At 38.4% G+C, this 27939-nt stretch overlaps 2 long non-coding RNA genes across 2 annotated transcripts; both read left to right on the forward strand.

Annotated features, from left to right (window-relative positions):
- The first annotated feature begins 5433 nt into the window (after nt 1-5433).
- On the forward strand, nt 5434-6991 carry LOC128035307 (uncharacterized). Its single transcript, XR_008191672.1, has 3 exons — nt 5434-5475; nt 5938-6024; nt 6815-6991. It is a non-coding gene; the product is annotated as an uncharacterized LOC128035307 (long non-coding RNA).
- A 5967-nt stretch (nt 6992-12958) lies between these two features.
- Nucleotides 12959-14449, forward strand: LOC128035306 (uncharacterized). The gene is made up of 3 exons (XR_008191671.1): nt 12959-13000; nt 13468-13554; nt 14247-14449. It is a non-coding gene; the product is annotated as an uncharacterized LOC128035306 (long non-coding RNA).
- Nucleotides 14450-27939: the final 13490 nt, after the last annotated feature.

Consider the following 27939-nt stretch of genomic DNA (forward strand, 5'->3'; position numbering starts at 1 on the left):
GACTAGCGTGATAGAAATGGGGGTGGACAGAATATATTAGAATTACGATCAAAATTGATGTATTCAAACCTCTTCAAAGGGTGGTTCATCTTGTAGAAAGCGATAGAGCCAGAACTATGTGCATAATTAAGTATGAAAGGTTGCCTGCTTACTACTATATTTTTGGGCTTATTGGACATACGACACAAAAATGTTCTAGAAAAGAAGAACACCTTGAAATGGGCAACTTTAGTTTCAAATACGAGAGTTGGCTCAGAGTTCAACTAGGGGGAATAACCCAAGTTAGAGGAAACTAGAGGAATGGCATTGAAATATTGGAAATAAAAACAAATTATAGTATAGAGATGAAAGACACTAAGGAAATTAGTGGAGAAGATAATGATCTTACGAGGCTTAATGAAAAAGAAGAAAAAACTAGAGAAAGGGAAGAGGAATTTGAGTCTTGCTCCCCTGTGGAAAATCGACCAATAAAAGTAGCTCGTGATGGAGGAGACAAATTGAAATGCAAATAGAAAAGAATTAAAAGAGGAAATGGAGAGAATAATGACGAGAGTCCTACTAGATTAGTTCGAAGAAGACTTGCAGACAGTCTTTCACCTTGCAAGGCGGTGGCTGGTGACCAGCCTTATTAAGAGCAATGAAACTCCTTTGTTGGAACTATCGTGGGCTTGAGAACCCTGCGACAGTTCAAGAACTTAAGCAACTCCTTGTTGCTACTGACCCTGATGTTATCTTCTTATGCTAAACAAAGATGCAATCTAATAAGTTTTCTCGTGTTTGTAACTTGTGCAGGATGGATGGGTGCTTAGCAGTAAACTCAGATGGGAGAAGTAGGGGTTTAGCAATGCTTTGGAAAGATGGAGTTGATGGGGCTATACAAAACTACTCTAGCCACCATATTGACTCATTGGTTCGTTCGGATAACCACAACACAATAAGGTTCACTGGCTTCTACGGACATGCTGACCCTAACCTAAGAAATCGATCATGGGACATCCTTAGAAGGGTTGGGAGATTGGTTGGTGAGGACTAGATCGTGGGTGGGGATTTTAATGATATTACTAATGATGCTGAGAAGGAAGGGGGCTGTAAAAAATCTAGGGTTTCTATGAAGGAGTTTTGTGACGTGATGGAGGAGCTCTTTTTGGTAAATGTCAAAACCACTAAGGGGTGGTTCACGTGGGTTAACAATCGGGAAGATAATAATATAGTCAAAGAGAGATTGGATAGGTACCTTATCTCTGCAAATGCTATTGACAATTTTTCGTTTCTTGAAACTAACGTGGTGAGACAATCTAAGTCGAACCATGATGTCATTATGTTAGATACATTGGGTCGTAAGCCTCGTGAAAACTTCAGAGACCCTAGACTCCTCTTTAAATACGATGTTGCTGGGCGAAGGAGAAGGATGCAAAAAATGTTATCAAGATGGCTTGGAATAAGAATAATATGAACACTCTTGAGAAGCATGAGAAAGTAGGGATGGAGCTTGGTCAGTGGCAGTATAATAGTTATAATAAGATGAAAAACAAAATCAGGAAGTTGGTTATGTAGATTGATAATCTCATTGATGGGTCGAATTGAGAGAGTAATGCAAATATGTTGAAAACAACTCGCATTAAGCTTGGTCACCTTTATTCTAAAGAAGAGTATTAGTGGGCTCAAAGGTCTCGCATAAGATTGCTCAAAGAGGGTGATAGGAACATGCAATTTTTTCATGTCCGTGCCACTGGGAGGATAAAGAAAAATAGTATTGAGAAATTGAAGGACCCTTGTGGGAACTGGAAGCATGATAAAGATAAGATTTGCAAAGTTGTTTGGGAGTATTTCAGAAATATTTTTAAATCAAATGGGCCCTCTTATGGTGTGCAAAACTTGAGCTTCATAGATAAATGTATCACTGAGGATATTTACACTATGCTGACTAGGGACTTCACAAATACTGAGATTCTTGACTCCTTCAACCAAATGGACCCTCGCAAAGCTCTAGGGATTGGTCTTTCGGGTTGTTTTTTCAAAGAAAATTAGGAGGTGGTGGGTAAAGAGGTTATTCAGCTTTGTCATGATGTGTTAAATAGAAACAAAGACATAACTTGCCTTAACGATACTATGATTATTGTTATCCTTAAGTCTAAGGATCCTCATGATATGAATAACTTTCGTCCTATTAACTTGTGCAGGGTGGTTTATAAAATTATTTCCAAAGCTCTTGCAAACCAACTTAAGACTACTCTTCTGCTTTGCATTGGTCAGAACCAAAGTGCTTTTTTTTTGAACCGTATGATCCATGAAAACATCCTTATCGCACATGAGCTGATGCATTATCTTCAGAGCTTGAAGAATGGTTTGAACAAAGGTTTTGTCATTAAGCTCGATATGAGCAAAGCTTATGATCGCGTTGTGTAGAATTTTCTTGAAGATGTCATGATAAGGTTGGGTTTCGCGGATGCTTAGGTTGCAAGGATCATGAGTAGCTTTTGGCCGATTAGATAAGTCATTAAGTGCAACATGATTATCTCTAAAACTATTATGTCGGAGCGAGGTCTTCGACAAGGGGATCTCCTCTCCCCTTAACTTTTTTGTTTTGCATGGAGGCTTTTTCTAAAATGTTGTTGCATGCTTAGAGTATTAACACTATTAGGGGAATTAGGGCTAGCATAAATGGCCATTGTATTAACCATTTATTTTTCACTGATGATGCCCTTCTTTTTGTCAGAAATAAAAAGAGTGAGGTCGAGACTGTCTTGAAGGCTTTCACAAAAGCTTCGGGACAAGATATTAAATTTGACAAATTTATGATCCTGTTAAGCCCAAATACTTCTTTTGATGAACGACAACATTATAGTGATCTATTTGGGATGAAAGTGGTCAACAAGTTAGACAATTACCTTGGCTTACCCCATCCCGTTGGAAAAAGGAAAACTGTGGCTTTTCAGAGTATTACTAATCATTTTTATACAAGATAAACAGTTGGTCAAAGAAACTTCTCTCCTATGGCGGTAAAGAGTTCTTCATTAAGTCTATTCTCCAATCGCTCCCTACTTACGCATTTTATGTTTTCCTTGTGCCTAGGGGTATCATTGATGACATGCAATCCAAGATTAGTCGAACGTGGTGGGCTAGTAACAAGAGAAGCAGAGATTGGTCAATGTTGGCTTGGGATAGATTTTGTTACCCAAAAAGCATGAGGGACTTGGCTTCCACAATCTTCACCTCTTCAACGTGGCTCTCCTTGGCAGACAAGTTTGAAGGCTCACTCATTTCAAAAATACATTATGCTACCAGGTGTTGAGCTCGAAGTACTTCCTTGGTGATGATATTTTTCATCCTAAGAATGTTGATTAGCTTTCTTATACGTGGACTAGCATTGTCACTGCAGCTAAAACTCTTGCGAATGGTTTTGGATGGTTGGTGGGTAGTGGTACTAGCATTGAGATCCGCAATGATTATTGGGGTTTCGAGGGTTTGAATGAAGACTCTCTGTGCCCTACTTGTTAATCGACAACGAAAGAGTAGTGAGAGACTTATTGAATCATAATCATATGGGTTGGAATAAGGAGAAGGTGAATGAGATTTATGGTTGCACTATGGGGGATCAGATTTGTAATTTGCCAATTGTTGCTAATGGCCTCAACAACAATACGGTTTGGTTTCATAACCCGTATGGTTTTTATACTTTGAAATCGGCTTACTCTTGGCTTATTTTCAAACAATTAGGTTTTGTCCCTCATAGATTCGACAGGAAAACAATTTGGAAGTTGAATACTTTGCTAAAAATCTGAGTTTTTTGCTGGAGGGTGGGTCATGATATTCTCCCCACATATGCTAATATTTCTTCCATTCGTCAAAATTTTAAAAAGGACTGCCCTCTATGTGGTAAGAAGGAAGAAACCTCATCCATGCTCTCAAGGATTGCCTTACGGCTTGAGCCATTTTGACGATAGGTGGTCGTGATAATAAGTTGTTTGTTGGTAACTATTCGTGTTGCATCTATTGGATTAAGGATGTTGTGAGGGTCTTGGATATAAAAGCTGTTGCTGATTTTTTCACAACTCTTTGGAATAGCTAGAATAATCGGAATAACTTTATCTTTTGGGGTAAGAAAGAGGATGTGAGAACTATCTGAGAGAGAGTAAAGACCCTTTGTCATGAATTCAAGATCCACATCCTCGTCAACACTCTGATGCTTCCTATTACCCCTACTTGTAAGAAATGGGAGAAGCTCCATTGCAGCTTTGTTAAAATCAATTTTGCTGCTACTGTTTTAAATGAAAAAAATTGGCTATGGTGTGATCGTAAGGGATTCAGATGGTTTCGTGCTTGGGGGGTGTGGGGGTTTTAAAGATACTGTTATGGATGTTGACTGGGTTAAGTTGATTGCCTTTGAAGAAAGCATGAAAGTGGCAGGTGGCTTAACTATTTCAAAAGCTGTATTTGAATATGACTGCGCCAATTTGGTATATAAGGTGAAGAAGCGGGGGCATGGCATTACTATTTTGGGTTAATGTGTTGATAAAGCATGTAAGAATCTAAACAATTTTATTTCGGTTAATGTGAAGTGGTCCAACTGAAACTGCAACATAGTGGCTGACTTTATTTGTAATTTTGCTATTAAAAATAATTGTATTTGGAATTTTAGCATGGATTATCCCAAGGAAATCCATGAGATTGTAATGACTGATGCTATTAATTGATTTTTTTGACCTTTTATGGTCGATTGTCAAAAAAGAAAAGAATGTCTACTGGTAGGAATTCTATAAAGTTTTTTTAGCTGTTTAGGGGGGAAGCGATATTGAGCGACCAGGGGTTATCCAGGGCACTGTCCACGCCTATCGCATGCTAGATGTCGGTGACCCCTACCATCGGTTAGGTTCCCGACAGTGCTCCAGTGATCCATTGCAGCAGTCGTTCGGTGAGGCATCCCAAAATATAAAAAATGATGCAACGAGTCCCTCCCCAATCCCAAAGCTATAATTCATATATCATTACATGTTTGGTACCCAACAATGAATGAATCTGTAATGGCCTAAATTCAAGGTTATCGGAACAGTGGTTTCGGGACCACAAATCCGATGAGGAAAAATTTATTTTTCTTATATTTTTATGGTCTATGGTTTTACGGAATAATTTTGTGAAAATTTCGTTCGAAAATTTCGACGTTTGGGCACTCAATTTAGTCAAAAGGACTAAATTGTAAAAAGTGCAAAAGTTGAGTTCTACATGTTAGAGGTGTCCAATTGTTATGAAACTTTAAATTGGAGGTCCTTATATGGTAATTATACCATTGGTAACTTGGTAGACAAAAATGGACATGAGATAAGTGAAATAGAAAATTTTTAAGTTAGGGGCAATTTGGTAATCTAGTAATTAAAATGAATTAAAAGGAAAAAGATGGCAAAATCATCATCTTCTTCATTAGGACGAAATCAGCAAGGGGAAGCCATAGTTAGGGTTTTCAAGCTTCCAAGCTCCATAGTAAGTGATCCCAAGTCCCGCTTTTAATGTTTTTACGTTTTGGAGTCTGGTAGCTTAATTTAGCTTATTCTAGCAATAATTTAACCTAGGGTTTATATTTGGAAAAATACCCATAGGTGAAAAGTGTTTATTTTGATGTTTTATGATAGAATATGAAGCTAGAAATTATGTTAAACAACTTTTGTTAGCCGATTTTAAGCAAAAGCGAGTAAAACGACATAATCCAGAAAATACCTAATGTTCATAAGTACATGTTAGAGTGGGAATTTGATGTTGGCATAAAAGAGAAAATGTTCATCATGTCATAAAACATAAGAATAAGGGATGAAGTTTAATTTCCGAGCCTTGGGTCAAAAATGTAATTATGTAAAGTTTAAGGGCAAAATTGTAATTTTGAAAAGTTAGAGTCAAGGGCTGTTTTGTTGAATGTGAGTATTAAATAAGTTAAATTTGCTATTTTAGATCAAGAAGAACGAAACTCGAGGTTAGACAAAGGGAAGAATAAAGTTGAAGACTAAGTTGTTGAATTGGACTATATTTGATACCGAGGTAAGTTTACGGTAAATAAATGCAATATTTCAATATTTATTATCAATGCTGTTATTTTCCAGCAACTATGAATTTATTTTATGAATTTATTTGATGATGATCTAAGCATGAAATGATAGAGAATTAAAATTAAAAAGTCCCGTTGATACATAAGGATGGTATCGGATACGAATGTCATGACATTTGGGTAAAGAGGTCCCATGTAAGACCATGTCCGGGACATGGCATTGGCACCGAGATGAGAGGTCCCATGTAAGACCATGTCGGGACATGGCATTGGCACCGAGATGAGAGGTCCCATGTAAGACCATGTGCGGGACATGGCGTTGGCACCGAGATGAGAGGTCCCTCAGTAAGACCATGTCCGGGACATGGCATGGGCACCGATATGAGAACATCCATGTAAGACCATGTCGGGACATGGATTTGGCATGTTATTATCGAAGAGACCCGAGTATCCTTATTATTCCAATGTAGCTCAACGGGCTTGTAAACGAATTATGTTCATGAAAGTTCGGTTTAAAGCATAAATGGCAAGCTCGGGTAAGTTATAAGAGTTAAGAACTTATTATACTATCAATTGATGTTCAACGATGAAGCAAGAGTTGAGTAAGTTATGTACACAACTATTCTAAGTAAACAAGCAAGAGAACTAGTATGAGATTAACTAAAGAGTAAACTAGAGATATAGACATTTGAGTTTAATTATTTAAGTTAAATATTGTTATTTATTTGCTAGTAAACTTACTAAGCTTTATGCTAACTTATTTTATTTCTCTTTCTCTTATAGTATTGCAAAGCTACTTCAAGGATCCTAAAGAAGTTGGAGATCGTCCACACTATCAACCACAACTGCTCGGTATTTTATATCGAATCACGTTTGAGTTATGGCATGTATAGGGATTTAGTTATTTTGTATGTTTGTGATTATGATTTTGCTAAAGAATGGTGTGTAAGTATTTGATGATGTATGCTTATTAAAATGGTTAAGTATGAAGGTATTTGTTGTTATAAGAGTCTAGGTGATAAATTATGTATGGAAATCATGAAAGGATGAAATTTTGCAAAGAAATAGAATTCAGACAGCAACAGTGAAGTGACTTTGAAAAATCACCCAAGATAGTATAAAAATAATTACAGGGTGAATGATATATGGAATTAAAGCTTGTTGAGTCTATTTTCATGGAAAAATAACGGTGTAGCGAAAGGAATTTTATATTTTAAGATATGTGAATTTTCGTGAGACAGGGCAGAACAGTTTTTGGTGTCCCCTGTTTTGAGTTTAGAAAATCATTAAAAATTGTACAAAAATGGTTATGAGTTATAGTTTATATGTATAGATTTATCATTGAGTTTATTTTCTGTAGAAACAAGTAAGAACTTCATATAAAAATCCTACAGTGAGAAAACTTATTTTTAGTGACTAGAGGTCAGGGCAGTCAGGTGGTGAAACAGGGGAGATTTTAACTAATCAACTGTACTAATTGGCTGAACTAAAAATTATAAAAATTTTATGGTGACTAGATATATGAGTCTAGTTTCAGGGAAAATTTACGGAATTAAATTTCGAGTTCTGTAGCTCAAGTTATAATTAATTTAGTAACTGCTGCGCGATTGGACAGATTTGCTGTAAATAGTGAAATAAATTTTCAAACCTAGTTTTTATGCTCCGAATTGGTAAGATAAGCTGAGTAATGCCTCGTGCTCGACTCCGGAAACGGTCTCGGGTAAGGGGTGTTACATTTTATTGGTATCAGAGCAGGTTTAGTCGGTTCTCGGAAATACTCAGTAAGAATAAGAGTCTACCTATACATGCCATACTTATATATTTTGATAGTGTGACGACTCTGACGATTTTAAAATGTTTTCTTTTATAGTTATGGATCTGAACGAGCTGGTATAGATGAAGTAGAAAGTAATGCGCTCGCTTCGCAGAAGGGACGGCGCCACTAGATGTTAATGTTAGTGAAAGGCCCGCATCGTTAGGACAGGAGGAGGAGCTAGAGAAGCCTTCTTCCAAGCCATGAATGATTGGTTTGCCGAGTTCGTTCATGCACGAATCCTACTGTAAGACCTCCACCCCTCAAGATTCACGTGTTCCTACGTAGCTTCCCCATTGCGGTATATTTATCGGGAGAGACCACTGTTGATAAGATTAGGAAGCAAGAAAGGTGAAGAATTTGGGCTACCAAAGATGATGATGCGTAAAAGAGCACGGCTTGAGAATACCATCGTGGTTTTGAAGAATTATCTTGTACACGGAAGAATGTATGAAGTGTGTGGTCTCACTTCTCAGAGATTCAGCTTATCATTGGTGGAAGACTCTCGTGTCTATAGTACCGAGTGAGAGGGTTACTTGGGATTTCTTTCAGGAGGAGTTTCGAAAGAAGTACATCAGCCAGAGATTTATAGATCAGAAAAGGAAGGAGTTTCTTGAGCTAAAACAAGGTAAGATGTCCGTGACTGAATATGAACGCGAATTTGTCAGACTTAGTAAGTATGCTTGGGAATTTGTATCCACTGAAGCTAACATGTGCAAGAGATTTGAAGATGGGCTTAATGATGACATCCGACTATCAGTGGGTGTATTGGAAATCAGAGAGTTTGTTGTTCTGGTAGAAAGAGCTTGTAAAGTAGAAGACTTGTTAAAAGAAAAAGAGAAGAGCAAAGCTAAAGCTGGAGCGCAGGATACAAAGAAGAGGCAAATGAGTAAATCATTTCAGTCTACATCTAAGAGGCCTAGGGAGCTCTCTAGCGGATCACATTTTCCACATATATATTCGGCCAAGGCAGTAGAAGATTCGAGGGTTTTAGAGCTCAAACCACTACAGGTTGCAAGGCACAGCAAAGACTCGACCTCCTAGGCCTGAATGTTCTCAATGTGGGAGACGCCACCCGGAGAGTGTAGAGCGGTGAAAATGTTTGTTTTAGATGTGGAGCATCCGATCACTTTATTCGGACTGTCTGAAACAACTAAAAGAGAAGAAATAACGAAGTGCGAGATCGGTAATGCTCCTACCGAGGTAGACCGCAGAGAAACCCGAAGTGGGGGCGAGTAATAGGGGTGCATCCAGAGATTCAGCGGTTAGATCGGATGTTAGAGCACCGCAAGATCATATGCTATTCGAGCTCGTGAAGAGGCGTCCTCTCCTGATGTAATTGCGGGTACATTTTCTCTTTATGACACTAATGTTATTGCATTAATTGATCCCGGCTCTACACATTCATATATATGCACGAAATTAGTATTTGTTAAAATTTGTCTTGAACCTCATCAATTTATGGTTAAAGTCTCTAACCCCCGGGCCGCTTTGTGATGGTGGATAAAGTTTGTAAAAATTGTCCACTGATGATAAAAGGTATTTGTTTCCTGGTTGACTTGATGTTATTGCCTTTTGATGAGTTTGATGTGATATTGGGCATGGATTGGTTAACTTAGCATGACGCAGTAGTAAACTGTGGACAGAAATATGTTGTACTGAAGTGCCAGAATGGAGAATTACTTCGGGTTAAATCTGATCAGACAGATGAATTATCTGATGTAATTTCAGTGACGTCAGCTCAGAGGTGTGTCAGAAAAGGGTATGATGTTTATTTGGCGTATGTGTTGGATACTAAAGTATCTGAGCCAAAGATACAGGCAGTGCCAGTTGTATGTGAATTTTCTGATGCGTTTCCAGAGGAATTACCAGGGTTGCCACCAGAAAGAGAAGTGGAATTTTCTATAGAATTGATTCCGGGAACTGCCCCAATTTCCATAGCTCCGTATCGTATGGCTCCTACAGAATTAAAAGAGTTAAAGGCACAGTTACAGGAACTTGTTGATAGAGGTTTTGTTCGTCCGAGTCATTCACCTTGGGGTGCTCCATTCTTTGTGAAAAAGAAAAGCGGGTCTTTGAGATTGTGTATCGACTATCGGCACTCAATAAGGTAACTATAAAGAATAAGTACCGTTGCCTCGAATTGATGACTTGTTTGATCGGTGAAAGGTGTCACAAGATTCTCAAGATTGATCTCCGATCGGGTTATTACCGATTCTGAGTAAAAGAGCCAGATGTGCCAAAGACAGCTTTCAGAACCAGATATGGGCATTATGAGTTTTTGGTTATGCCGTTTGGGTTGACTAATGCACCTGTAGTATTCATGGATTTGATGAACCGGATATTCAGACCGTATCTGGACAGGTTTGTAGTAGTTTTCATTGATGATATTTTAGTCTATTCTAGAGATGAAAATGAGCATGCAGAACATTTGAGAATAGTGTTGCAAATTCTGCGCGAAAAGAAGCTTTATGCTAAATTCAGTAAATGTGAATTTTGGCTTCAAGATGTGGGTTTTCTCGGGCATATTGTATCTGCAGAAGGCATCAGGGTAGATCTAAGTAAAATCTCAGCTATTGTCAATTGGAGTCCACCGAAAAATGTATCTGAAGTTAGAAGTTTCTTGGGATTAGCTGGATATTATCGGAGATTTGTACAGGGTTTTCTATGATAGCTTCTCCAATGACTCGTTTATTACTGAAAGATGTTAAATTTGAATGGATGATAAATGCCAACAAAGTTTTGACCGATTGAAGAAATTGTTGACTAAGCTTTTGTGTTGGTACAAATTTAATCGGGTAAGGAATTTATTATTTATAGTGATCCATCATTAAATGGTTTGGGTTGTGTCTTGATGCAAGAAGATAAAGTAATAGCCTATGCTTCAAGACAACTTAAGCCACATGAAAGAAACTACCCGGTACATGATCTCGAGTTAGCTGCTATTGTATTTGCATTGAAAATATGGCGGCATTATTTGTATGGTGAAAAGTGTCATATTTATACTGATCACAAAAGCTTGAAATATTTGATGACACAGAAAGATTTGAATTTGAGACAACGCAGGTGGCTTGAATTGATAAAGGATTATGATTTGGTTATTGATTACCATCCGGGTAAGGCTAACGTGGTAGCTGATGCTTTGAGCCGAAAATCTCTATTTGCTTTACGAGCTATGAATACCCGGTTGTCACTGTCTAATGATGGTTCAATCATAGCTGAATTGAGAGCTAAATCGACATTTCGTCAACAAATATGTGAAGCTCAGAGGAATGATGAGAAATTACAGGCTAAACGGGTGCATTGTGAGTCAGGTAATGATTCAGAATTTCAGATTGGAACTGATGGTTGTTTATTATTCAGAGGCAGAGTATGTGTACCGAAGAATTCAGAACTTGTACAGAAGATTTTACACGAAGCACACAGTGGTATTATGTCTGTACATCCGGGGAGTAATAAAATGTATAATGTTTTGAAAAAGATGTATTGGTGGCTGGGTATGAAACGTGATATCTCTGAGTTTGTATCAAGATGTTTAGTATGTCAGCAGGTTAAAGCTGAACATCAGGTACCTTCGGGGTTGCTTCAGCCAATCACTATACCGGAATGGAAATGGGAAAGAATCACTATGGATTTTGTATCTGGGTTACCGTTATCTCCGAGGAAGAAAGATGCCATTTGGGTAATTGTCGACCGATTGACAAAGTCCGCGCACTTTATCCCAAAGATGTATGGATTATTCTTTAGATAAATTGGTGAATTGTATATATCTCGAGATTGTTAGACTACATGGAGTGCCTGTCTCCATTATATCGCATGAGATCCCGATTTACGCCTCGCTTCGGAACAAATTACAAGATGCTTTGGGTACTTAGTTGTATTTCAGTACTGCATTTCATCCTCAGACAGATGGCCAATCTGAGCGTGTAATTCAGGTATTGGAAGATATGCTCCGATGTTGCGTATTAGAGTTGCAAGGTAATTGGGAAAGGTATCTACCTTTGATTGAATTTGCTTACAATAATGCTTATCGATCTAGTATTAAAATGGCTCGTATGAAGCTTTGTATGGTAGAAAATGTAGAACACCGTTATGTTGGATAGAGCTCAGTGAAAAGAAAATACACGGGGTTGATTTTATCCGAGAAACAGAAGAAAAAGTCAAGCTGATTCGAGATAGTCTAAAAGCAGCTTCCGATCGACTGAAGTCATATGCCGATCTTAAACGAAGGAGATTGAATTTCGTGGGTGATAAAGTATTCTTAAAAGTGTCTCCTTGGAAGAAAGTTCTCGGTTCGATCGAAAGGGTAAATTGAGTCCAAGATTTATCGGACCATATGAGATTATAGAAAGAATTGGACCAGTTGCTTACCGATTGGCTTTACCACTGGAACTCGACAAAATTCATAATGTATTTCATGTATCTATGCTACGACGGTATCGATCAGATCCTTCACATGTTATTACTCCAACAGTAGAAATTCATAGGATATGACTTATAATGAAGAACCGGTTAAAGTATTAGCACGAGAAACAAAGGAGCTTAGAAACAAAAAGGTAAACTGGTGAAAGTGCTATGGCAAAAGCACGGGATTGAGGAAGCAACATGGGAACCGGAAGACACAATGAGGAAGCAATACCCGAATCTCTTTACTGGTAAGATTTTCGAGGACGAAAATCCTTAAAAAGGGGGGGGGAGAGTTGTAATGGCCTAAATTCAAGGTTATCGGAACGGTGGTTTGGGACCACAAACCGATGAGGAAAAATTTATTTTTCTTATATTTTTATGGTCTATGATTTCACGGAATAATTTTGTGAAAATTTAGTTCGAAAATTTCGACGTTTAGCACTCAATTTAGTCAAAAGGACTAAATTGTAAAAAGTGCAAAAGTTGAGTTCTACATGTTAGAGGTGTCCAATTGTTATGAAACTTTAAATTGGAGGTCCTTATATGGTAATTATACCATTGGTAACTTGGTAGACAAAATGGACATGAGATAAGTGAAATAGAAAATTTTTAAGTTAGGGGCAATTTGGTAATCTAGTAATTAAAATGAATTAAAAGGGAAAAAGATGGCAAAATCATCATCTTCTTCATTAGGACGAAATCAGCAAGGGGAAGCCATAGTTAGGGTTTTCAAGCTTCCAAGCTCCATAGTAAGTGATCCCAAGTCCCGTTTTTAATGTTTTTTACGTTTTTGGAGTCCTGGTAGCTTAATTTAGCTTATTCTAGCAATAATTTAACCTAGGGTTTATATTTGGAAAAATACCCATAGGTGAAAAGTGTTTATTTTGATGTTTTATGATAGAATATGAAGCTAGAAATTATGTTAAACAACTTTTGTTAGCCGATTTTAAGCAAAAACGAGTAAAACGACATAATCCAGAAAATACCTAATGTTCATAAGTACATGTTAGAGTGGGAATTTGATGTTGGCATAGAAGAGAAAATGTTCATCATGTCATAAAACATAAGAATAAGGGATGAAGTTTAATTTCCGAGCCTTGGGTCAAAAATGTAATTATGTAAAAGTTTAGGGGCAAAATTGTAATTTTGAAAAAGTTAGAGACAAGGGCTGTTTTGTTGAATGTGAGTATTAAATAAGTTAAATTTGCTATTTTAGATCAAGAAGAACGAAACTCGAGGTTAGACAAAGGGAAGAATAAAGTTGAAGACTAAGTTGTTGAATTGGACTATATTTGATACCGAGGTAAGTTTACGGTAAATAAATGCAATATTTCAATATTTATTATCAATGCTGTTATTTTCCAGCAACTATGAATTTATTTTATGAATTTATTTGATGATGATCTAAGCATGAAATGATAGAGAATTAAAATTAAAAGTCCCGTTGATACATAAGGATGGTCTTTGGATACGAATGTCATGACATTTGGGTAAAGAGGTCCCATGTAAGACCATGTCAGGACATGGCATTGGCACCGAGATGAGAGGTCCCTCGTAAGACCATGTCTGGGACATGGCATGGGCACCGATATGAGAACATCCCATGTAAGACCATGTCTGGGACATGGCTTTGGCATGTTATTATCAGAAGAGACCCGAGTATCCTTATTATTCCAATGTAGCTCAACGGGCTTGTAAACGAATTATGTTCATGAAAGTTCAGTTTAAAGCATAAATGGCAAGCTCAGGTAAGTTATAAGAGTTAAGAACTTATTATACTATCAATTGATGTTCAACGATGAAGCAAGAGTTGAGTAAGTTATGTACACAAGTATTCTAAGTAAACAAGCAAGAGAACTAGTATGAGATTAACTAAAGAGTAAACTAGAGATATAGACATTTGAGTTTAATTATTTAAGTTAAATATTGTTATTTATTTGCTAGTAAACTTACTAAGCTTTATGCTTACTTCTTTTATTTCTCTTTCTCTTATAGTATTGCAAAGCTACTTCAAGGATCCTAAAGAAGTCGGAGATCGTCCACACTATCAACCACAACTGCTCGGTATTTTATATCGAATCACGTTTGAGTTATGGCATGTATAGGGATTTAGTTATTTTGTATGTTTGTGATTATGATTTTGCTAAAGAATGGTGTGTAAGTATTTGATGATGTATGCTTATTAAAATGGTTAAGTATGAAGGTATTTGTTGTATGTATGGAAATCATGAAAGGATGAAATTTTGCAAAGAAACAGAATTCAGGCAGCAACAGTGACATGACTTTGAAAAATCACCCAAGATAGTATAAAAATAATTACAGGGTGAATGATATATGGAATTAAATCTTGTTGAGTCTATTTTCATGGAAAAATAACAGTGTAGCGAAAGAAATTTTATATTTTAGGATATGTGAATTTTCGTGAGACAGGGTCAGAACAGTTTTTGGTGTCCCCTGTTTTGAGTTTAGAAAATCATTAAAAATTGTACAAAAATGGTTATGAGTTATAGTTTATATGTATAGATTTATCATTGAGTTTATTTTCTGTACAAACAAGTAAGAACTTCATATGAAAATCCTACAGTGAGAAAACTTATTTTTAGTGACTAGAGGTCAGGGCAGTCAAGTGGTGAAACAGGGGAGACTTTAACTAATAAACTGTACTAATTGGATGAACCAAAAATTCTAAAAATTTTATGGTGAGTAGATATATGAGTCTAGTTTCAGGGAAAATTTACGGAATTAAATTTCGAGTTCTGTAGCTCAAGTTATAATTAATTTAGTAACTGCTGCGCGATTGGACAGATTTGCTATAAATAGTGAAATAAATTTTCAAACCTAGTTTTTATGCTCCGAATTGGTAAGATAAGCTAAGTAATGCCTCGTGCTCGACTCCGAAAACGGTCTCGGGTAAGGGGTGTTACAGAATCGTCCTGATCTCTCCCCAATTCCAAAGCTGGAATTCAGATATCGTTGCATGTTCGGTACCCAATAGTGAAAGAATCGTCTTGGTCCCTCTCTTTTTGCAACAAGAGCCTCCAGTTCTTTGGGCCTTTGGTTGTGTGGTAGCCTCATACACCATCGATATCGTAGGCCATCCCGTGGTGCGGGGTCATCAGGTACCATCGGTACCTTCGATGTGTGGGAGCACCGGGTAGAATCGACACCTTGGTGCATTAAATGTGTGGGAGCGTTGAGCACCAAAGTTACACTTGGGCCCCTGTTGGTGTGGAAACGTCAGACTAGAAAAGGTGTCCCTATTTTAGACATATGAATGTCTTCTAGTAGAAATTCTATAAAAATTTTTTAGCTCTTTAGGCGGGAAGTGATATTGAGTGAGCAGGGGTTGTCCAGGGCACTACCCATGCCTATCGCATGCCCTGACGTCGATGCCCCCCATCAACAGTTAGGTTCCCAGTGGTGCTCCGGCAAGCCATTTTGGTGAACATTCAGCGAGACATCCCCTAATATAAAAAATGATGCAACGAGTCCCTCCCCAATCCCAAAGATAGAATCCTGATATCGTTACATGTTTGGTAGCCAGCGAGTGAATCATTCCAGTCCCTTCGCTTTTTATAACATGAGCCTCCAGTACCTTCAGCCCTTGGTCGTGCGATAGTCTCATACACCACCGACACCATAGGCCCTTAGTTGTGTGAGAGCATCAAGAACCATCGACAACTGAGGCCATCCCGTGGTGTGGGAACATCAGGCAGCATCGACACCTTGTTACTTCTATATGCGGGAGCCTTTCACACCATTGACATCTTAGGACGTTGGTGGTGTGGGAGCATCGAGCAGTATCGACAACTTGGTGCTTGAGTGTACAGGAGCTTTGAACACTATTGGCAACCGAGGACGTTGGTGGTGTGGGAGCATCGAGCAGCATTGGCACCTAGGTGCTTGGATGTGCGGGAGCCTCAGACACCATCGGTAACCTAGGACGTTGGTGGTGCGAGAGCATCGAGTAGCATCGGCACTTTGGTACCTCAGATGTTCGGGCACCATCAGCAACTTGGGCCCCTGATGGTGCTGGAGTGTGGAGCTCTATAGGCAAGTTGGGCCTCGAGCACCACCGTACCTTGGTGCGTTAGATGTGTAAGCATCGGGCACCATCGACAACTTGAGTCATTGTTGTTGCGAAAGCGTCGGGCTAAAAAAAGTGTCCCCGTTTTAGATGTATGAATGTTGCTTGGTAGCGATAGGTCTTCTGGAAGAAAAGCACGCAAGTGAAAATTTGCTCCAAGATTGGTGCGATTGCTCTTCTTATTTTTTTTTCAATTTTTTAGGTGTCTGCCTTTCTTCTTTGTTTAGAATAATTGGGTAGTGGAGGTTATGAGCTAGACTATTAACAGGAAAAGACTTAAATAAAATAAGTTAGAATTAATTGAAACGGGGAGTTTTGGAGGCATTAGTGAAACAGGGAGTTTTGATTGTAACCGAATTATGTCCACGTCATTTATTTGTTTTCCTTTAAAACGTGCATGTGTTGCATGGGAGAGGTTATCGAAATACTGAAGGAAATTTTAACAGAATTCTCTTATCTTCCTTACTGTTTTCTTCCTTACTGTTTTTCTTCCCAAACTTTTCTCTACTCTATTTCTTTCCCTTATCAAAGGTATCAGAGCTTTACGATCTTGTTCATGGCGGGCGAAGGAGTTTCTACGAGGATACAGAAGGAGCTTGTTAGTGTTCAGCAGAACGTGTCCAAGCTACAAGCTGAACTGGGTCGTTTAGAGGCTAAACTGGAGACTCAAATGAACACAAAATTTCAGGAGTTTCGCACCGAAATTCGTACTGATTTGCAGACTTTGTTGGAACAATATCTCGGCCAACCTAAGCTTGACCCTACAGTGTCGGTGAATGAGGGCAAAAGGAAGGGAGTATTGGGGGCACCACCTGGGTTTCCTGCTAAAGAGTCGGGTGGAGGATCGAACCTCGCAGACGGGACCAGTTTTCATCGGGAAACTCCCTCCCATATACTGGAGAAATTGGAAAAGGTTCACCGTTATTTCGAGTGTCCTAGTTTTGATGGATCTGATTTTCGTGGATGGTTTACTAAGCTGGAGCAATACTTTGAGGCTGAAGGAACATTGGATTCTGATAAAGTCTGTGTCGTAATGTTGCATCTAGAGGGTAGAGCGTTGGAATGGCACCATTTCTTTTCTCAGCGAAACGGAGGTTTACACATGCTGTCATGGCCGTCCTACCTAAAGAGCCTGCAAGATAGGTTCGGGTTTGGGCAATTCGGGAATCCGATGAGGGAACTGGTAAATCTGAAGCAGAAAGGTACGGTTGAGCAATATCAGGATATGTTTGTAGGACTGTTAAATCAACTGCATCTTCCGGAAACTTATGCTCTGGGTATCTTTATTAGTAATCTGAAGGCGAAAATAGGTCATTATTTAGATTTGTTTGAACCACCCACACTGATGGAAGCTTTTCAGCTAGTTAGAAAAATAGAGGTTCTTATTGCTAATTCGGGGAAAGGTTATACTGAAGTGGGGGTTAGTTCCCCTAGAACCTTACCTACTAGCTCAGTTAATTCAAGGCACTCTTCTTCTGCTACAAGGAGTCCAATAGGAACACAATTCAGCAGCAATGCGTCACCCATCAAAGGAGGCTCCAAAACCATTTCTCCAGCGCTGATGGCTGAAAGAAAGCAAAAGGGCCTCTGTTTTTGGTGCGGAGCCAAATATCACATGGGCCATAAATGTGTGAAATCCCAGCTGTATCAGTTTCTGTTGGAACCACTTTCAGATGGTGAAACCGATGATTTTCAGGAGTGTTCTGAGAAGCTCGAGGAGAATGGCACTGAAGAAGAAAGTTCCAAATCCCCTATCATCTCGTTGCATGCCTTGAATGGACTACAAGGGCATAACACGATGAGAGTGGCTGCGCGTGTGGGGTCGTGTATGGCTGTCATCTTAGTTGATTCTGGAAGCACCCATAATTTTATTGATGCACACTTGGTTAATCGGTTGTCATTACCTGTCATTCATCAAGAGAAACTTAAAGTATCTGTCGCAAATGGTAGTTACCTATTCACGAGAGGGTTGTGTCAAGGAATTGCTTGGGAAGTACAAAGTCACAAGTTCGAAACAGACTTTATGGTTCTATCGTTAAAGGGATGCGATATGGTTCTAGGGGTACAGTGGTTACTAGCTTTGGGGGACATCATATGGAACTTTAGTTCCTTAACGATGCAATTTGAAGTTAATGGAGAATCTTGCAGTATTCAAGGCATTGTTCCTGGCGCTCTAGCGGCTCGAACCAGTGATTCAAAGGCCTTTGTGATGATGGGACAGTCAATGGGTCCGTACACGGCAATTCTGAGTTCACCAGCTCAAGTGCTACTCTTGTCCATGGGGGTCGACGATACGGAGAGCCAACTTCAAACATTACTGAAGGAATTTGATGATGTCTTCCAAGTTTCGAAAGGTTTGCCTCCTCGACGGGGTCACGATCACAAAATTCCTTTAAGAGATGAGGGAGCTGTAGTCAAACTCCGGCCCTATCGTTATCCAGCTTTCCAGAAAACTGAAATGGAGAGGTTGATTCAGGAGATGCTTCAAGCAGGGATAATTCGGGACAGCACCAGCTCCTTTGCATCCCCCATTGTTATGGTGAAAAAGAAAGACGGAAGCTGGAGGCTGTGCGTCGATTATAGACAACTCAACCAACATACGATTAAGGATAAATTTCCTATTCCAGTCATTGAGGAGCTTCTGGACGAGTTAGGGGAAGCCCGAGTCTTTTCTAAGTTGGACTTGCGTGCGGGATATCATCAAATTCGTATGTGGGAACCCGATGTGCACAAGACGGCGTTTAGAACTCACGAGGGGCACTACGAATTTCTCGTTATGCCATTTGGCCTCACAAATGCCCCTTCAAGCTTTCAAGCCCTCATGAATTCGATCTTTAAGCCATGGCTGCGAAAATTTGTGCTGGTCTTCTTCGATGACATTCTCGTCTATTCCACTTCATGGCTTGAGCACCTACAACACTTAAGGTCAGTCCTTCTTACTCTCAGAAAAAATCAGTTATATGCTAAGAAAACAAAGTGTTGTTTTGGATCCCCCCAAATACAATATTTGGGACATGTTTTACACGCTGGTACTGTTGCTATGGATCCTGCTAAGATAGAGTGTATCTCTTCCTGGCCCATTCCTAAATCGATTAAGGAGCTACGCAGCTTCTTAGGTCTTACTGGCTACTACAGGCGTTTTATTAAGCGATATGGGGTGGTTGCAAAACCCCTAACAGATTTACTGAAGAAGAATGGTTGGTATTGGTCCGAACAAGCTACCGAAGCATTCTTAGCACTCAAGACAGCGCTATGTTCTGCTCCCGTGTTGATGCTTCCTAACTTCCAGATGGAATTCACTGTTGACACAGATGCCAGTGGGTTTGGGGTGGGTGCGGTTCTACAACAGCAGGGAAGACCGTTAGCCTTCTTTAGTAAGGCTCTGGGTCTACGACACCAGGCACTTTCAATATATGAAAAAGAGATGTTGGCTGTGTTACTAGCCGTACAGAAGTGGCACTCTTACTTGATTGGACGACATTTTAAAATACGAACAGATCACCACAGCCTGAGGTTTCTATCAGATCAAGTCGCTGTTACTCCATTCTAACAACGATGGGTAGCCAAAATGTTGGGATATGATTTCGAGATTGTGTATTGACGGGGAATCAACAACAGGGTCGCTGATGCTCTCTCACGTCAACCTCAGTTGGAACATGGTCAACACTTTCAGATGTCAGCCAGTACAGTTATTTCCAGTCTGTTGGAACGGGTGCAACAAACCTATGTGTTAGATGTCAAATTGCAGAAAATTATTCAGAATGTGCAACTACAACAGAATCAGGACTCGAGGTATTCCTGGGATGGCCGATTTCTATTTCGTAGAGGGAAGATTGTTGTAGGTAGAGTTCCACAACTACGACAAGAATTGTTCAGTCATTTTCATGCAAGCGCAATTGGAGGTCATTCGGGGGTACATGCTACCAGAAAATGACTCTCAGGCCTGTTATATTGGAAGGGTTTGACCACGGATATTAGAAAATGGATTCTCGAATGCACCATTTGTCAACAATGCAAAGGTGAAACGGTAGCTTCTCCGGGGTTACTGCAGCCACTACCAATTCCTAATCGAGCCTGGTCAGTGATAAGTATGGACTTCCTTGAAGGTTTACCAAAGTCCAACAACAAGAATTCCATTTTGGTGGTTGTAGATCATCTCACCAAATATGGCCACTTTCTCGCCCTGTCTCATCCTTATACGGCCAAGGAGGTAGCTCATGAATTCTTGATGAATGTATATAAGCTCCATGGGATGCCTGAGACAATCATCTCGGACCGTGACAAAATCTTTATCAGTAGCTTTTGGCAAGAACTTTTTTGACAGTCTGGTACTAAGCTCCTGTTATCCACAGCATACCACCCTCAGACGGATAGTCAGACTGAAGTCTTAAACTGATGCCTTGAAAGCTACTTGAGTTGTATGACGGGAGAAGCTCCTGCACGTTGGTTTCATTGGTTGGCCCTTGCCGAATGGTGGTACAATTCCTCTTTTCACTCAGCAATTCAACTCACACCATACGAGGCCCTGTATGGTCAGCCACCTCCAACTCATATGCCGTACCTAGCTGGAGCTTCAGCAGTAGCAGGGGTTGACCGTAGTCTACAAGCTCGTGAGGCGGCCAGAAACTTGCTTCACTTTTACCTTAAGAGGGCTCAGACTCGCATGAAAAATGCTGCAGACAAACATCGCTCAGAAAGAAGTTTCCAAATTGGGGACTTGGTTTATCTGAAGTTACAGCCTTATCGTCAACAGTCTCTTCGCAGGGTTATCAGTCAGAAGTTAGCTCCAAAATTCTTTGGACCTTTCCCTATTATTGTGAAGGTAGGGGCAGTAGCTTATACCTTTCAACTTCCCCCAAACTCTCGGATCCATCCAACTTTCCACGTATCACAACTAAAGAAACATGTTGGGGCAGTTCCGACTCAATCTCAGTTACCACTCGTGGACGATCAAGGTGCCTTACCAAAAGTACCCATTCGTATTTTAGACAGAAGAATGGTTAAAAAGGGGAATCAAGCAGTGACAGAGGTGTTGATTGAATGGACAAACACTTTTCCGGAGGACGCCACTTGGGAATCACTCTCGGCAATCCAGTCCAAGTTTCCTCACTTTCATCCTTGAGGACAAGGATGTGTCTGTGGGAGGGAGTACTGTTATGAGCTAGACTGTTAACAGGAAAAGACTTAAATAAAATAAGTTAGAATTAATTGAAACGGGGAGTTTTGGAGGCATTAGTGAAACGGGGAGTTTTGATTGTAACCAAATTATGTCCACGTCATTTATTTGTTTTCCTTTAAAACGTGCATGTGTTGCATGGGAGAGGTTATCGAAATACTGAAGGAAATTTTAACAGAATTCTTTTATCTTCCTTACTGTTTTTTTCCTTACTGTTTTTCTTCCCAAACTTTTCTCTACTTTATTTCTTTCCCTTATCATGGAGGTGTGTTTTTATGTGTCCCTGTTTAGTGGGGTTTCTAAGACAGGTATTGGTGTTATTCTCGAGGGTTTGTACGGTGGTTCTTAATGTGGAAGCAGAAGTTGCGTCTAACCTGCGTTAAGAGCGGCTTGAGGAATGGTGTTTTTCGTAAATCGATGAATCTTGTCATTTTTTCCTTTGTTCTATTTTTCTTTATTTTATGTGTTTTCTTGCATGAACTCTCTTTTCTTGCATGGAATTCGTTCCTTTCACATGCATTCATAGCCATAAAGTTTGACTTTTCTAAGCATTTTGCATGAAAGAAGATTTTCTTAGAGTTTTAAAAATCTACATTTATTACGATACTATTATTTGTTTTATGCTTTATTTGTTATAATTGAATACGTATTTTTTTCTATATATAGGGTTTTAGCTATTTCTTTTTGTCTTTATCATTTTAGTTTTTCTCTTTTATATTGTTAGGAGTCTTCTTATAGCTTTGCTCATTTTTATCTTATTTTTTTGTGTTTCCTGGGTTACCTTGCTGTGGTCATGATCGTTTTTTAGTTCAACTCCACAAGTTTTCTCTGTTTGATCTCTTGTTATTTAGGTTTTTTTTATTTCTATCATTTAGGCTCTTTGGATTGGAAAACAGTCTTGTTTTCAGTTAATTTTCATTTTTTTTAGATTTTTCTTATTTTTTGCGTTTTTCTTTCTTCTTTTGCTTGGTTTGTTTCCATCTCTCCCTCTATAATTCTGTAGTAGGTTCTTGGTTAATCATGAGGGCGGCCATTGGTCTGTTTTATCCTTTGGCAAACGTGTTCTCCAGGTTCACGTCCCTTAAGAATGGATGAGGATATTAACGACATGTTGGAACGACTGAAATTCTCTGAAGTGGGGTCGAAAAGGGTGATAAGTACAAAACAAAATAATGAAAACCTACAAGGTTATGAAGCCTGGGCCGTGGGGAAGATCATGGCTAAGGAGAAATTAAATCAAGAGGTTATGTACCGAGTTCGAAAATCCCTATGGTTCACAAAGGATGAAGTCAGCTATGTAACTCTTAATGAAGATGTGATATTGGAAAAATTCGAAAATGTTGAAGTTAGATCGAGAATTTTAAACTTGATGCCTTGGTTTTTCAACTAATGTTTATTTGCGATGCTACCTTTCATTAAGGGTCAAGAACTTGATGGGTACGATTTTAATATTACTCCTTTCTAGATAAGGATTTTTAATATCCCCTAGAGCAAATGGACAGACATATGGCCATCAACGTGGGGAAGGCAATTAGGGATGTGGTGGCTATAGACTGGATAGACAGAGAGGGAGGCTAGACGAACTTTATAAGATTCAAAGTTAAAATTGATGTGTCACGACCCCTTCGCAGGATTGTTCACTTGATTGGTAGGGATGAAAGCGAAATTATTTGCACCTTCAAGTATGAAAGATTACCAGATTTCTTCTACATATGTGGACTTATTGGACATTCTACTCAGAAATGAAACAAGAAAGATGAACATCTCAATACGAGTAACTTTAGCTTTCGGTATAGAAACTAGCTTATAGTCTAGATAGAAGATTCTAATCAAAACAAAAGAAACTGGAGAAACGGGATTGAAATATTGGATAATCAAAAAATATTAAATGATGTTAAGAAGGGAAGCAAGGAGGGAACAATGGATGATAATGAGATCATGACACAAAAAGGAAAAAGAAAAAGTTAGAGAGGGAGAAGAGGAATCAGCATCGTGTTCACCCTTGGAGAAATGATCAACTAAACTAGCTTGCGAAAGAGGGGGCAGAACAAAATGTAAAAGAAAAAGAATAAAAGGAAGTAATGGGGAGTACCATGAAGATAGCCCATCAAGAATGGTTCGTAGGAGGCTTATAGAAAGCCTTTCACCCTACAAGGCGGTGGCTGGTGACTATCCCCACCAAGAACCATGAAATTGTTGTGTTGGAATTGTCGTGGGTTGGGGAACCCTGTGATAGTTCGAGAATTTAAGCAACTTATCGTTGCTAACAACCTCGATATTGTCTTTTTTTGTGAAACAAAAATGCTTTCTAACAATTTTACTTGTATTAGAAATATTTACAAGATGGAGGGATAACTAGCGGTTAGCTTGGAGAGTCGAAGTGGAGGCCTGGCGATGCTGTGGAAAAATGATATTGACGTGTTGATCCAAAACTACTCAAGCCACCATATTGACTCGATAGTGAGCAAACAGATAAAAAAATTAGATTTACTGGCTTCTATGGCAATGCTGATCCAAATATTAAAAACAGGTCTTGAGATATTCTTAGAAGGGTGAGGAGATCGGTGAAGGAAGACTGGATTGTTAGGGGTGAATTTAATGCTATTATTAATGATATCGAAAAAGAAGGTGGTCGTAGGAAGTCTAGGGCAACCACAAAAGATGTTAGAGATGTCTTGGAGGAGATGGCTCTTGTGGTTTTAAAAATAAATAGAGGGTGGTTCACTTGAGTTAATAATTGTGAAGGTAATAAGTTGGTCAAAGAAAGGCTTGATAGATTTCTTATGTTTGCTAATGGAAATAATAAGTTTCCTTTCCTTTTGACTAATGTTATTAGACAAGCTAACTCGGACCATGATGTGGTGGTGTTGGATACCATGGGTTGGAAGCCTAAAGTGGACATCAATGATCTAAGACTCTCATTCAAGTGTTATATTTGTTAGGCTAGAGAAATGGAGGCAAAGGACATCATAAAAAGAGCCTGGTGCAATGAGGATATTAATATCATTGATAAAATGGAGAAAGTTTGGAAGGAGTTAGGTCCTTGGCAACATGAAAGGTATAGGAAAATGGTTAATAAAATTAAAATGCCGACGATGAGAATGGAAAAGCTCATCGATGGCCCATATGCTGGGTCAAATGCTGATAGTTTGAGAGCTGTTCGCCTCAAGTTGGGGTACCTTTATGACAAGGAAGAAAGCTATTAGGCGCAAAGATATCGGATTAGATGGCTTAAAGAAGGCGATAGAAATACTCGATTCTTTCATGTTAGAGCTACCCAAAGATAAAAAAAGAATAGAATTGATAGAATCAAGGACGGTTATGGTAATTGGGTGCTGGACATTCATGATGTTAGCAAAGTGGTTGGGGACTATTTTAGTAAGTTGTTTAAGTCTACTGCTTTTCCAAATGTTGAGACTTATATCAATGACATTCATGAAAAGGTTACTCCGGAGATTAATAATAAGCTAGCTATGCATTTCACGGATGATGAAATCCTTGATGCCTTCAACCATATGGATCTACACAAAGCCCCAAGGATTGATGACTTTTCAGGTATTTTTTTTTAAGAGAATGGAAGGTGGTGGGTAAAGATGTTCTTAAACTTTTTCATGAAGTCTTGGATGGCAACAAGGATATCTCTTATATAAATGAAACAATTGTTGTCCTTATACCGAAAATTAAAGATCTGGTGGACATGACTAATTTTAGGCCTATAAGTTTGTATAGGGTGATTTACAAGATTATTACAGAAGTATTAGCGAACCATTTGAAGACCGCCCTCTCTCTATGCATTAGTCAAAACCAAAGCACCTTTGTTTCGGGGAGAATGATCCGTGATAACATCCTTATCGGCCATGAGATGATGCACTATCTCAAAAGCTCAAAGAATGGCCCAAATAAAGGTCTCGTCCAAAAGCTCGACATGAGCAAGGTGTATGACCAGGTGGAGTGGAACTTCCTTGAAAAAGTTATAAAGAAGTTGGGGTTCTAAGATGCTTGGATCGATAAAATCATGCGATGTGTTAGAACGGTGAAATATGTGGTGAAATGCAATTTGACTCTTTCGGAGATTATTGTACTCGAACTGGGTTTTTGACGAGGGGACCCCCTCTCTCTTACCTGTTCCTTTTTTGTATGGAGGCTTTTTCAAGTATGCTTTTAAAAGCACAAGAAGCCAACCTCATTAGAGGCATAAGGGATAGCCGAAATGGCCCTCGGGTGAATTATTTATTTTTCACTGACGAAGCTTTTCTTTTTATCAGGAACAATAAAAAGAAGGTTGTGGCTTTCATAAAAATCCTTAGAAATTTTATGCTTGCTTCGGGTCAACAAGTTAACGTGGAAAATTCTATGGTTCTCTTTAGTCCGAAGACTCCCATGGACCAAAGACAGGTACTAGGCAATATGCTCTGAATGAAAGTTGTTGAAAGTTTAGATAACTATCTCGGTCTACCCCTCCATGTTGGAAAGAAAAACTTTAAGGCATTCGTTAGCATTATTAACCAGTTCTTGTAACAGACTGTTATTAATGAAACCGAAACACTGGTTTCGAGACCATAAATTTGATGAGTAAATATTTAATTTATTATTATTTTAATATCTATAGTATGTTAGTAAGGTTGTATAAAAATTTCATTAAGAAATTTTAACGTTTGGATGCTTAATTAAGTAAAAAAGACTAAATCGTAAAAGTTACAAAAGTAGAGTTCTAGTAGCTAAAATTACCAAATTGCTATAAAACTTTAAAGTGAAAGGACTTAGATGGTAAATAGACCATTATTATTAGTGGACATTCATGGACATAAAATTAAGTGAGTTTAAGGTTAATTAACAAGGTTAATTATGTAATTTAATAAATATGTTAAAGTAAATTAAAGAAAACTAAAGTATCATCTTTTAGTTCACCATCCCCACTGAAAATTAGGTTAAGAAAACTCCATTGAAGGAGCTTAAGCATTCGGCTAACTTCTCTCTTGCTTGGAAGTAATATTTTGTTCCGTTTTTGATAATTTTTATGTTTTCAGGATCGTTGCTGCTTAATCAATCTAGCCTAAGGACTAATTTGAAAAACTATTAAAGGTTTAGGGTTTTTCCATGAGCATGTTTGCATGATTCTTAAAATTTAATGAAAGATTATGAGTCCTTGTTGATAAATAAACAAGTTTCGTAAAGTGATTTTTGTTGAAAATGTCATTTAGGGACTTATTTGTAAAAGTAGTAAAATATCATGATAAAATCATGAAATGATGGTTTGTATGGGGTTGATATAAATTCCTAGGTAGTTCGACTAGCATGAAATGTAGATGAAATTGCATAAATTTCAATTTACGAGCTTAGGACTAAATTGAAAAAAAGTTAAAATATTAGGAGAAAAAAGGTACTTTTGCAAAAGTTTGAATTTTGGACTAAATTGAATAGTATGAGCATTAAATAGACTAAATTTGATTATTTAGATCAAGATAAACCTCGTAAAGATCTAGAGTGAGGAAAAGCTAAAACCTCAGATTAGTTGATCTTGTTTCGACGTCTTTGTAATCGAGGTAAGTTCGTATGTTTAAATAACGTTTTAATGTTATTTTGATATATATGTTATTGTGCTACTTACCATGTAATGAATGATGGAAATCCAACGAACTTTCGACGATTATTGAGCCCCGTCTGAACCTTTAGGAATATATAGGATACAAATGACATATCATTAGGGTTACCATGTTTCAGGTGCTGGTCCTGAATGTCCTACCGATGACTAAGTTCTAACATTTTTTTCGGATACTCATCAACTTGTGTGAGCGGCATCATGTAGCTTATATTATGACCGTCAACTTGTGTGAGTAGTCCCATTTTATGGCTCAAGTGAGCAATGATGTAAAGGAAAAGGAAAAGGAAAAGGAATTGTTTCGACCATATGTTTAGCACACTTTGTGTGAGCTTTCCCGTATATCCGATATTATTGTAAGTGGTTCAAAGGGCATGTAAAGGGAAGGAACGGTAAGTGTTCCAATCGACTATGATATGAACCTATGGAAAGGTATGAAATGGTAATGTTCAAGGAATGTATATTTATGCTTATGGAAAGTATGAATTCAATGGTACTATGTTCATGTAAATCTATCTTACCATGTGATAGTTTAATTAAGTTATGTGTTAAAGCACTAACATATATTGTTGTTGATACTTAGGCTTGTGCCAATCTTGTTGTTGGATTATATCTTGCTTAATTTTAATGTTATACATGAAATAGTAAGTTATGTTCATGTTTTACGAACTTACTAATCATTATATGCTTACGTAGTTTTATTTCCTATGTTTTGTAGATTATTATTTGGAAGCTCATCGGTGACCTATCACACTATCCAATGATTATACTGGTAGATTTTGATGTTTTGGTCAAGGTTATAATGGCATGTATAGGTGGACTTATG

Source organism: Gossypium raimondii, chromosome 12, assembly GCF_025698545.1.
Source record: "Gossypium raimondii isolate GPD5lz chromosome 12, ASM2569854v1, whole genome shotgun sequence".
Lineage (NCBI taxonomy): Eukaryota > Viridiplantae > Streptophyta > Magnoliopsida > Malvales > Malvaceae > Gossypium > Gossypium raimondii.